The sequence below is a fragment of the Elephantulus edwardii genome, unplaced genomic scaffold, assembly GCF_000299155.1.
Source record: "Elephantulus edwardii isolate Elephantulus edwardi_28Jun2011 unplaced genomic scaffold, EleEdw1.0 scaffold00074, whole genome shotgun sequence".
NCBI classification, from domain to species: Eukaryota; Metazoa; Chordata; class Mammalia; order Macroscelidea; family Macroscelididae; genus Elephantulus; species Elephantulus edwardii.
Window position 1 is genome coordinate 2,672,535 of NW_006399824.1, and position 11,960 is coordinate 2,684,494.

The following is an 11,960-nucleotide window of genomic DNA, read 5'->3' on the forward strand; positions in this document are numbered from 1 at the left end:
CTCTCTCTCTCTCTCTCTCTCTCTCCTTTCCTCTCTCTCTCCTCTCTCTCTTCTCTTCTCTCTCATTCTCTTCTCTCTTCTCTCTCACTCTTTTCTCTCTCTTTACTTTTCTCTCTCTCTCTCTCTCTCCTTCACACATGCTGCCTTCTCTTTCTAGAACTATTTTCTTCCCCACCCTAAGGCCCCCTCAGCTTTCAGAGAGCCTCTCTGACTGCCAGGTCTAAACCAAGGATCCCCCTAAGCCCTGCTCCCATGGTCACAGAAATTCCTCATAACAGAACTGTGGGGTCAGAGCCCTGCTAACTTACTCATCCAGTTCAGCACTTGGCATATATTTGATGTTTAAACTGTATCGGTGGATGATTAGATGAGTAGGTGTGTGGATGGGTAAACTTCAAAAAGCCTCTGTTTGAACTCTGGTAGAGACAGAGAGCTCATTACTTCCTGGGGTAGCTGGTCCACATTTGGGAGGTTCTAACCATGAGCCTTCATGCTACACAGAGATATGCTTATTGATAATATTCACCCCAGAGAGTCTAAATCACTGGTCCCATCTTCTATCTAATTGGAAAGAAGGATCACTAAGCTAGTTTCCGGTTTGGGCTGCTTCATCACTCACTCCTTCCCTAAAGGTGTCACTGAAAAGCCCCACACAACAGGGGTTGAGGCGGAAGTGAGAGCAGCTGAAGGGCTGCCCCTCCCTCTGTTGCTGACTACAGAACTGAGAACATCCACAATGTTAAATAACTGGTGACAGACGACTCTGGCTTGTTATTGACTCCGAGCTCTCGTTTCTCAGTGGATCCTGAGATTGGTGGGCTGAGGGGCTACTTGGGAAAGCACTTTCTCTGAAGATGGCTGTTGTTCACTTGGTCTGGTTGGGTTCTGATCCCAGAAGGGCCCACTATCTTAGCCCACTCATGAGATCACCCACTTCTGCTTCCCATCTCATGACAGAGATGGTGCAGATGGCACAGGATAGGGCAAGGTTCATGTCTGTTGTCCATAAGCTCACTGTGAGTTATAGTCAACTTGATGGCACATAATAACAACGACATCCTACCTGCCAGAGGAACAAACAAGTTTGTATTGGAAGACGTGAAACGAGGGTGCTCGTTAGAGGCAAAGATGGTGAAATTTTATCTCCTTGACTTTGGGCATGTGTTCTGGAGGAGCCAGGCTCTGGAAAAAGGCATCCTACTGGCGAAGCTGAAAGGTCAGAGCAAGCGAGGAAAAGCCCAGACGACAGATTGAAGCAGTGACTGTAGCAATGGCCTCGAGTCCATGAGCGATGACGAGGATGGCACAGGGCAGGGCAGGATTCAGACCTGTTGTTCACAGGGCCTCTCTGAGTCATAGTTGACTTGATGGCACCTAACAACGACAACAGCTTCCCACCTGACAAGGTTCTTTTCAGCCAAGCTGGCCACAGTCACGTTGGGTGCAGGAAGAAGGTTGAGTAACCACCTGCGTTTTCATAGCTTGTGATGGGCAAGTAAGTTTGCGGCCACTGAGACCAATGCCATGAGTGCAATTTCACAGGTTGGTTGGGGATCCACAGAAAGAGATCCACCCTTCGGTCACAAGCAGGACCTTCAAGATCCACCCAAACCAAGGCCACAGAGGAAATTACTCATGCCACACCCTGCCACAGACACAGACCATCCAAGTCCTGCCTTCTGTACAAGGGTGACCCCACCTCAGTCAGCCCGCCACTGAGTTCTGTTTACTGCCCTGCAATCCCACAAAATGTCCCCTCCTGACCCAAGGCCCTCTAGCTAAAAAATGCAGGGGGTGGAACAAGAATCTTTATTTAGAGAGCTCTCCAGCTTGGAGGAGTCACTGCCTAGCACAAATCGTTAACACACTAGACTGTTGTTGTTGTTATGTACTATAAAGTACAAACCGACCAATAGCTGATCCTCCAGCAGGTCTTTACTTGAAGACTGCCATCTTTCTCTCTAGGAGCAGCTGGTAGATTTGAACCATATGCCTTTGAGCTGGCAGCACAGCTTCTTACCATTAAGCCACCAGAGCTTCCAATATAGCTAGGCTATTCATTAAAATGTTGACAATCTGAAGCTACCCAGATGTGTCTCAGAAGAAAGGCTTGGCAATTTACTTCCCAAAAATATTCAGCCATTGAAACCCCTGCAGACAAGGGTTGGTGTTTATATTTTCAGATGAGGACACCAAGGTCCGTCTTGAGAGAGCTAAATGCCTTTACTGTTTGCAAAAATTCAAAATGACTGTGCTGTGTCAGGCCAGCTGACAATTTGCTGTTGGCCTGTTTGCTGGTTTTGTTCTGTTTCTGCTTGTTGTTGGCACCTGATTCACACCTTTGTCCTTTTCTTTGAATCTCAGTGTTCCAGGGTTATCATCCACATCTATTTCATGTCTTAGGTCTGCGTCTGAGAAGCTTGTCTGCCTAGCCAGCCATCTAACCAGAAGACTCCAGGGTAAATTATATGGATGAGTTTAGTAGACAGTCAAGAATAATGCCTGTTATATGAGGGTGGAATTTTCTGAAAAAAAAATCATTTCAGTTCAATTACCAAGAACCAGTCTGCTGGAGGGTCAGTTCTGAGCTGATTCCAACTCAAAGACACACAACACCATCACCAAGAACCAGAATCCTTGGGTAGCCCAAATGACTTGCACTTGGCTATTGACCCAAAGAATGTCCATTTGAGCCCAGTCAGAGGCCCTCAGGAGGGAAGCCTGGATATCTGTCTCCACAGGGATCAGGGCCAACACAGCCCAATGGAACCGTTCCACTCTGTAAAGTGTTAGCTTGGAAATAACAAGATCACACAAAGCAACAAAGACTAGGGGTGGGGGAAGAAATAATGTACATATTTACTTATTTAAAATGCAGAAGATTGATTTATACAGGCTCACAGTAAGAAAATTGCTCTTCCACTGTAGATTAGCTTTGCTTTGAACAATGAAATAAAATTACATTCTACAGTGGTCTAACTTTATCAGTGACTCAACAGCTGTCAAGTCGTTGGGCTTGGGTTTAGCTTTCCAACTTGATGGGCCAAAGTCCTGCTTTCACAATCTGTCAAGTCTCCTGAAATTCAGAGGGCAGCCCGTTGACTCAATCCTGACCTCATCAAACCAGCAGGCATATCTCATGATACACCACATTTCTGGCGCTTCAAGGAAGCCCTGTTCCATTTGCCCTTCTCTTTCCAAAGGCCCAGATTCTCAGCCCAGGTCAGCCAGAACCACAACAGCTGCTGTTGTTTTGCTGCATAATCAGAATTTGTTTACTGTGAAGTCACAATTGTACATCTGGCTTCACAATGAATCCCCTCAACAGCTGGTTCTCAGTTTCTTCTTAAAAGAGCAGTGACGTCAGTCTGTTGGCAGGACTCTGGATTTTCTTCCTGGGAAACCCACCCTTTCTGTAAGACCCAACCCTCATGAGATGAGGCTGCCTTTTGGGGAAATATTGTTGTCTCACTTTCCTCTCTATTCTCAGGAATCATCACCATTAGGGACGAGGGGGTCTTTGCCCAATATTTTGCCACTAGCAAGAGGCAGTAATTAAGTGAGGACCTAATTATTGCTTATTCCTATCCCTCCTCCAAGGTCACGAGGATTCTAGGACTTCATGTGATTTCATTTTGTGAAGCATTTTTCCAACTCAGAATAAACAAGAGCAGCTCTGCTGCCTTTCTTCACCCCTTCACGACCATAATTCTCTCACAAACACCAGAAGCAAAATACTAATAAATAATGTTTGCTAAATAATGATAATAATAATGTTTACTGAGCATTTAATGTATGACAGCTATTTTAAGGACTGCACTTGTGTTCACCCATTCGACCTTCACAGGAGCCCTGTGAAATGAGTACACTCACCCAGTAGGGTCACAAGGGTGGTGACACCCAGGGCAGTAAGGTATCCCTCTCCCTGTGGACTGCCTCCTGAATCGGAAAGTGACATCACGCTTGGAAAGGCGGAGGGTCATGGAAAGAGAGGAACAACTTTGAGGAACAACTTTGACCAGCTGGATTAATGTGGTGACTGCAGCAATAGGCTCAAGTGTGTCAGAGATGAGGAAGGTGGCATTAGGGTAAGACAGGGTTCAGATCTGTTGTTCACAGGGTCACTATGAGTCATACTCGACTCAACAACACCTAACAAGTCGTTTAAATATAGCATTTCTTGGAAAATAGGAATGTTCTTTACCATAGAGTTGGTTTTCAGAGGTAGTTAATCGCATAGGAGGAGATTGACCATCCTTCTCCCACGGCTGCTGGTGGCTTTGAATGGCGTGTCTTCAAGGATTGCAGCACAGCTTCTTGCCACTAGGCCACCAGAGCATACTAACAACAAAAAAAAGTTTTGTACAGTCTTCCTACATTGAATTGCACTTGTTGACTTAGTGGTAGGGAGCTGCGCTGCCATCTCAAAGGCACATGGTACAAATCTACCAGCTGCTCTGAGAGAGAAAGGTAGGCAATCTCCTCCCAAGCGATTTGCTGCTTCTGAAAATGTGCTAGAGAGACAGTACACAACAATAACAACAGCATTATCTCTAACTGATCAGAAGTCTCTCTGTTAATGGACATTTGGGCGGCTTCGGTTTTCTTGCAGTTGTGAATAATGCTGCTATGTGCACAGTGTACAGATGTTCTTCAGTTCTGATGTCCTTGGGCTCGTTGCTAACATTGCTCGGTCACATGGGATTTCTCTGTTCAGCATTTTGAGGAAATACCAAATCACCTTCTACAGCAGTTGTGCCATCTTACCATTTCACCAGCAGTGCTTCTCTCCAATCTCCCCACATCCTCTCCAAATTTTTACTGTTTTGTTAAATTCTGTTACTAGCTGCTGGAGTTAGGTGATGTCACATAAAAACAAATATCGCATAAGGTCACTATTGTGAAAATAGGAGGAGAACTAAGTAAGATATGTATACATGTTCAAAGGGGAAAGAAGAGAAGGGGGCAAAAAGGGGAGAGGGGGAAAATCTTTGCCATAGCAGAGGTTAGTGGGTGGAGGGGAGGTAAATTCATGGGAAAGGTTCAACAGGGGCTTGAAAAGACAGAGTGACAATAGGTATAGAGCAATGGTAATTAATGATATAAAATATAATGTATATTGGGCTGCCAGGAGAACAAACAGGTCTGTCCTGGAAAGGGTGAAATCAGGCTGCTCCCTGGAGCCAAAGACTTTAAAGTTCTGTCTCACACACTTTGGGCACATGGCCAGGAGGGACAAATTCCTGAAGAAGGACATCATGCTTGGAAGGGTGGAGGGACAGCACAGGAGAGGAAGATCCAGGATGAAATGAATTGACTGGAGAAATGGGATTAGGTCTGTCGGAGATGATGAGATTGGCTTGGGACAGGGTTCAGAGTTAATGTATATAGGGTCGCTATGAGTCGCAGATGACTCGCAGGCAAGTAACAACAACAATATATGAATGATTGCAGAAAACATAAAGTACATGTACAAAATATGATGTATATGAATGATTACATGAAAACCAGAAAGTGCCATACTGCCTTCCGTAGTGGTTGCACCATTCTACACTCCCACCAACAGTGAATAAGGGTTCCAGTTTCTCCACAACCTAGGCAGAATTTGTTGTTTGCTGTTCTGTTAAATTTTGTTATTCTTAGTTGAGTGAAATGGCATCTCATAGTTGTTTTTATTTGCATTTGCATCTCTCTTAGAGCTAGAGATTTTTAACATTTCTTCATTTGTTTGTTGACCATCTGAATGTCTTATTTGGTGAATGTCTGTTCCTATCCTGTGCCCATTTTTCAATTGGGTTGTTTAACTTTATCTTATTGTGGTGCTCAAGTATTTTATAAATTCTTGATATAAGTCCTTTATCAGACGTGTCCAGACTGAAAGTTGTGGACTGGGGGTGAAGGGGGATTGTATAACAATTAAAGAATTTTATTTTATTTTATTTTTTACTTTTCCAAGAGTAAAGCGAACTGGGAGGTAGGGGGAGAAGTGGGCAGGGAGGAAAGTGTGCGACAATGAATGAATGGAAATCAAAAGACTTTGTAAACTTTCACTAAAATTAAAAAAAAGGAAAAAGGGGGAAAAGTTGGAAATAGAAATACCCTTTGACCCAGCAATTCCTAAAGAAACCAGAACTTCCACCCAAGCAGATATATGGACATCCATGTTATTGCTGCTTTGTTCACAATAGCAAAGAGTTGGATACAACCCAAGTGCCCATCAACAAATGAATGGATAGAGAAGCTCTGGTATATTCACACAACGGAAAACTATGCTGTCTTGAAAAACAAGGAACTCATGAAATATTATATAAAATGGATGACCCTGGAGTACATTATGCTGAGTGTAATATCTCAGTCACAAAACAGGACTGACATTGGGGTTGGGGGGAACCTAAGAAAAAAGGGGATAAATAATGTATACTGCATTGAAACAGATGAGGAAGAGAACATATGATTAGGTATTATTGTCATGACAATATTCCAGAAAAAGAAATGCATAGTAAAGTGGACTGTGGACTTTGGGTGAGGAGGGGCGGGGAGTGGGATTGTATAACAGTAAAAGATTTTTTTTCTTTTCAAAGAGAAAAGCAAACTTGGGAGGAGGGGTAGGCAGGGAGGAAATATGCAACAATGAATGAATGAGGGAAAAAATTAAATGGGAAGAATATGCTGTAATATATATATGTGTTTCATTTAAAAAAGGGAGGTAAGGCAGGAAATACAGAACAGAATTTCAAATTCTCACAGAATTTGGATTTTTCTGGAGCAATGAAGTTGACTAAATATCTGAAAATTAATTGCTCCAAAATAGTCTTTCATTCTTAAATAAAAACATTCTCCAGAAAAAAAGAATAATTCATTTCTGCTGGAAAATGGCAGAGGAATTTTCTAGACAATGATGTTGCTGTCACCCTATCTGACAGTGCCAGCGGTATAATCTGCACCCCCACAACTCCCTCCCAATATCTTTGCATTTAATGCATCTTAGAAAGGAGATGTCTCAGAAGGTTGGGTGCCTTCCCCCACAGTTGTTCTGAACCTCTTCCCATGTGACCCTGGAAGTGTGATGGTGTATTCTCCACTCTCTACATAGTCCTCATAATTGCCATTAACATGATGCCTTAAAGTGGAAGAGGATGTCCTTAGAGGGACAAGTCCCTTGCACCCTCATACTGTTCATGAACTCCACACCCTCCCCCTGCAATGTCCCACTTCCCCACTTGTCAAACCAGGACACCGTGCAGACCCAGGTCAGCTCTCTGACCTTAAAGAAACATCCTCACTCACATGACAAGGATAAGGCAACTCAAAGCTTTCCTGGTTCCAGAGATCTTGGCCCTGCCCATCACGCCACCCTCTCTTCTCAACCTCAAATCAAAACAAACATCGTCATCAATTCTGACTCAGCACCCCATTGGGACAGCACAAAATTGGTCTACAGGGATTTCCATGGCTGTATACTTTTTTAAAAGCAGACTTCCCATCTTTCTAACTTGGACTCAAACTTTTGACCTTTTGGTTAACAGTTACCTAACACCTAATCCAATAGGCCAGCAGGACTCCTACCCTCCCCCCTCCCCAATCTTATACTCTCCAATTTAGAAGATAGTTCTCACTAGAGTGGGCTTCAGGAAAGAATGGAAAAGACATCTGCATGAATGGATGTCTACTACTAGGCTATAGAGCTATCTTACCTCTAATGCTAGCTCACTCTGTGTGATTCATAGCCCTTAAGTCCAGGGCCTGCTACATAGTAGGTGCTCAATGAACACTGATGAATGAATGAATGTTGGACATTTATGCACTGGATTCATTGAACAGGGTGATCTTGGCTTGCCATCCAAGTACAAAGCCTATTCTGAACATTTGCTGGATTAAAGTGACTGAGATGGATATGAGAGCAGAGGTATATGTCCTGCCAAGAGGAAGAGGGATATCTTATTACCTAAAGTTTGGCCAGAGGTGGAAAGGAAAGACTGTAAGAAAGGAGCCTTTGAAGGGTTAAAAAAAGTGTGTGTGTGTGTGTGTGTGTGTGTGTGTGTGTGTGAGAGAGAGAGAGAGAGACAGAGACAGAGACAGAGACAGAGAGAAGGAGGAGGAAAAAAAGAAGAAAGAACAAGAATATCTTCTCATATATTTAATTATGTTTTAGGTAAAACTTTACACAGAAAATTAGGTTTCTATTTAACAATTTTTGTGCAATTGTTCCCTGACATAGGTTACAATTTTCACAATGTCAGCATTTTCATTCTTTCAACTAATCCAGCCTCCTTTCCCACCTTTGCCTTCTCATCTATGGTTTTGGGTAAATGTTGACTGTTTAGTCTCATATATTAGTAGTTGAGTGTTTAATGAAGCATATTCCTCACATATGGTAATCTATTATTTGACTGAAAGGTGACCTCCAGGAGGAAGAAGATTCAGTTTAAATTCAAAGGAAAGTTTAGGAGCTAGTCCCAGAAGTCCTTCAAGTTTGAGGGAATCTAATTAAGTCTGGCCTTTTTATTTTGTTGTTGTTTATTGTCATTGAGTTGAGCATGACTCATAGTGACCCTATGAACAAAAGACCTGAAACCTTTTTATAACTACTGTCATTTATCATAGAGTTTCCAGAGGCATATTATTTAGGAAGTGGATGCCATTCCTGCTTCCAAACCTGTCTTAAGCTAGGAGCTCCACGAAACACTGTCCACCTTGGATAACTATTATGGCATTTGACACCCCAATGGCACAAGGTTCAGCATCACAGCAACCCCAGGTTATCTCAGCACAGCATACTGACAGAAGAGTGCTGTAACACTTAGAAGAATGTTCCTCCATAATATAATAAAAATCAACTTTTAAATACAAAGGCCTTCCCCAAGGTCTTGTTGAGTCTAAACATGAGGCTTAAATAAAAACAACCAATATAGTATGTTTTTGTTGTTGTGTGTCCTTGATTTGCCTATGACATATAATGACCCTATGTACAGCAGCTTTGAACCCTTCCCAATCCTGAGCCAGCCTCACTAATTCTGACACACTAACCTCCATTGCCCCAGATACTGTACCAATCCATTTCATCCAGGTTTTTCCTCTCCTGTGTTGTCCCTCGACCCTTCAAAGCATGATGTTCTTCTCCAAGGACCAGTCTTTCCTAGCCATGTGCCCAAAGATTGTGAGATGGAGCTTCAAAATCCTAACCTCCAAGGAAAGAATTGGTTTCACCTTCTCCAAGACAGAATGATTTATTTTCTTGGCAGTTCATGGTATGTTCAAGACTCTTCTCCAGCACCAAAACTTGAAGGCATATATTCTTCTTCTGTCATCCTTAGTCATTGTCCAGCTCTCTGAAGGATAACAAGTAATTGAGAAGACCATGGCAGGGATTAGGAGCACCTTTGTCTCTAGACTGACATTGTTGCTTAGGAATTTTAAAATTTTTTACCTATTTTTCTCCCATTCTATCCAAGACCCGTTGTTGTGTCCCTGGTCAGAAAAGCCAGTAGTCCAAGAAATGGAATTGCTGGGTCAAATGATATTTCTATTTCCAACTTTTTTAGAAAGCTCCAGATCACCTTCGGTAGTGGCTGTACCATTTTACATTCCCACCAGCAGTGAATAAGAATTCTAGTCTCACTACAGCTTCACCAGCATTTATTGTCTACTGACCTCTTGAACTTTGCTAGTGTTTTTAGGGTAAAGTGATATCTCACAGTTATTTTGATTTGCATCTCTCTGGTAGCTAGGAATATACCCTGAAGAAACCAGAGCCATGACTCAAACAGATGTATGCACATCCATATTTATTGCTGCATTATTCACTGTAACAAAGAGATGGAAGCAACTCAAGTGCCCATCAACAAATAAATGGATAGAAAAATTGGTACATTCATGCAATGAATATTACGCAGCATTGAAAAACAATAAACTTGTAAAACGTTACATGAGTGAGCTTTGAGGACATTATGCTGAGTGAAATATCTCAGTTATAAAAGGACAAATACTGCATAGCATCACTGTTCTAAAATAGGGCAGACATGGGAAGTAGAGAGAGAATGGGGAAAGAGCGGATAGACAATGAACACTGTAGTTGAACAGATGAGGGGAAGAACTATCTGAAAGGAATATATGAGCAGATATTATGTGTATGACAACAACCTGGAACAAGGGGTGCATTGTGAAGTGGACTGGGGTAGGGAGAGAGGAGTGGGGGAAGAAAATGTGCAACAGTGAATTAAAATAAAAAGTCCCTAGTGTTGAACAGCACTCTCTAGCTCTTTGGGGCTCAGGCTGGAAGAGGCTGTTGTATGTGTAGACTGTTAGCCTTGGGACCAGTTTTTTCTTTGGATGTTTGGTGTCCTTCACTCAATTTTGCTCAAGTGAGTAGAGATCAATAGTTGTTTCTTAGGTGGCCATTCAAAAGCTTTGAAGACCCCAAATGCTGATCAGTAAACTGGTATGTAAAACATTTTATCTGCAAACCAGGTTATGTCAATTGACTGAGTTATCCTAAAACACAATGGTTCCAAGTTTTTTTCATCCAGCCAAACAATTCCATGAAGGAATGAGAAGAAAAACAAGAAGGCATTCTTCAGTTTACACATTAAGCATTAAGTAGTCCTACTCAGATAAATTTGAATTACGTATACTGAATAGAGATTTATTATTTTTTTTACATTTCCTCTCATTCTCAGTGAGTCAGGAATAGTTCTTTCAATCAGACCTCTATACTATTACATAGTGTAATTCATCTAAATAAAAAAAAATCACAAGAAGATGGTGATAATGATAACTCTTTACTCCCCTCCTCACCTTCTTGTGCTTCACCACCTCACTGCCCCTCACCAACCCAGGAAGACCAATCGCAACCCAATTCCTACCCTTCTTGCATACCAGCTGGAGGCTCACAGCTTGGAGAAGTCAAAATTTTTTTAAGTATGTAATTTGCATCAAAATCTTTATTTTTTATCAAAATCTTTTTTAAAACAAAATTTACACCGGTTTACTTACAAAGTTCATACACATTGGTTTTTCACACCAGATCCTTCCCCTTTCCTTTACCCACCTCTCCCTCCACCCATCAAATTGTGTGACCCTATGATTAAGCCCCCAGACCCCTCCCTGGATCCTCGTACTCATTCTACAATAATGGTCATGGTAGTCAATATTTTTGATGAAGAACCTTTTGACTGGAGTCAGCCAAGATCCCCTTCCTCCCAGGGCACAAACTCAGATGCTCAGGTGAGGAAGAAACTACTACAGGGTTATTGTTAGATTTTGTTTGCTTTTTGTTTTACTGGATTCCCCCCGACCCCATCTGCCATTTTTAAGTGTCTCTTATTGGACAAGGGGGAGTTCTAGTGGCCTAGTCTGTAGAGAGTTGCACTGCTAACTCAAAAGCAATACTTCCCTTGTGGTTCAAATCCACCAGTAGCATCTCTCTATGAGGAAAAAATAGGCAATCTCCTCTCCTGTGATTTACTGCCTTTGTAAGCCAATGGAGGGTTGGTTATGAGTCAATATCAATGAGTTGAGTTGATTAAAAAAATTAGAAAACTGAGGCTCAGGGAGGTTTAATATCTTGTCCAAAGTCCCCCAGTTACTTAGATGCTGGAAAGGTAAAATTCAGACCAGATGTGCCTATCACCAATGGCCCAAGGTGGATGCCCCATGCCATACCTCTCATCTGTCTTGCACTTGGCATTGGCCCCTCGCTGCTGTAGGACCTGAGAGGACTGCTCAAGTGCCCTATACCTGCCTCTGCTCCCAGAGGACAGAGGGGTCCCCTCACTCTTTGCTCCATCTTGCCTTGTACAGCTTCCTGCCTACCATCACCACACCATCTCTCTCTGCTCACCTTGACATTTGCAACAACCCCCACAGGATTCAGATACCTCAACTATTAGGGGCACACTTCGATACCCTCTTTATATATCTCTAGTTCCCCTGCCCTCCCTCTGGCCCAGAAGAGGGTGCGG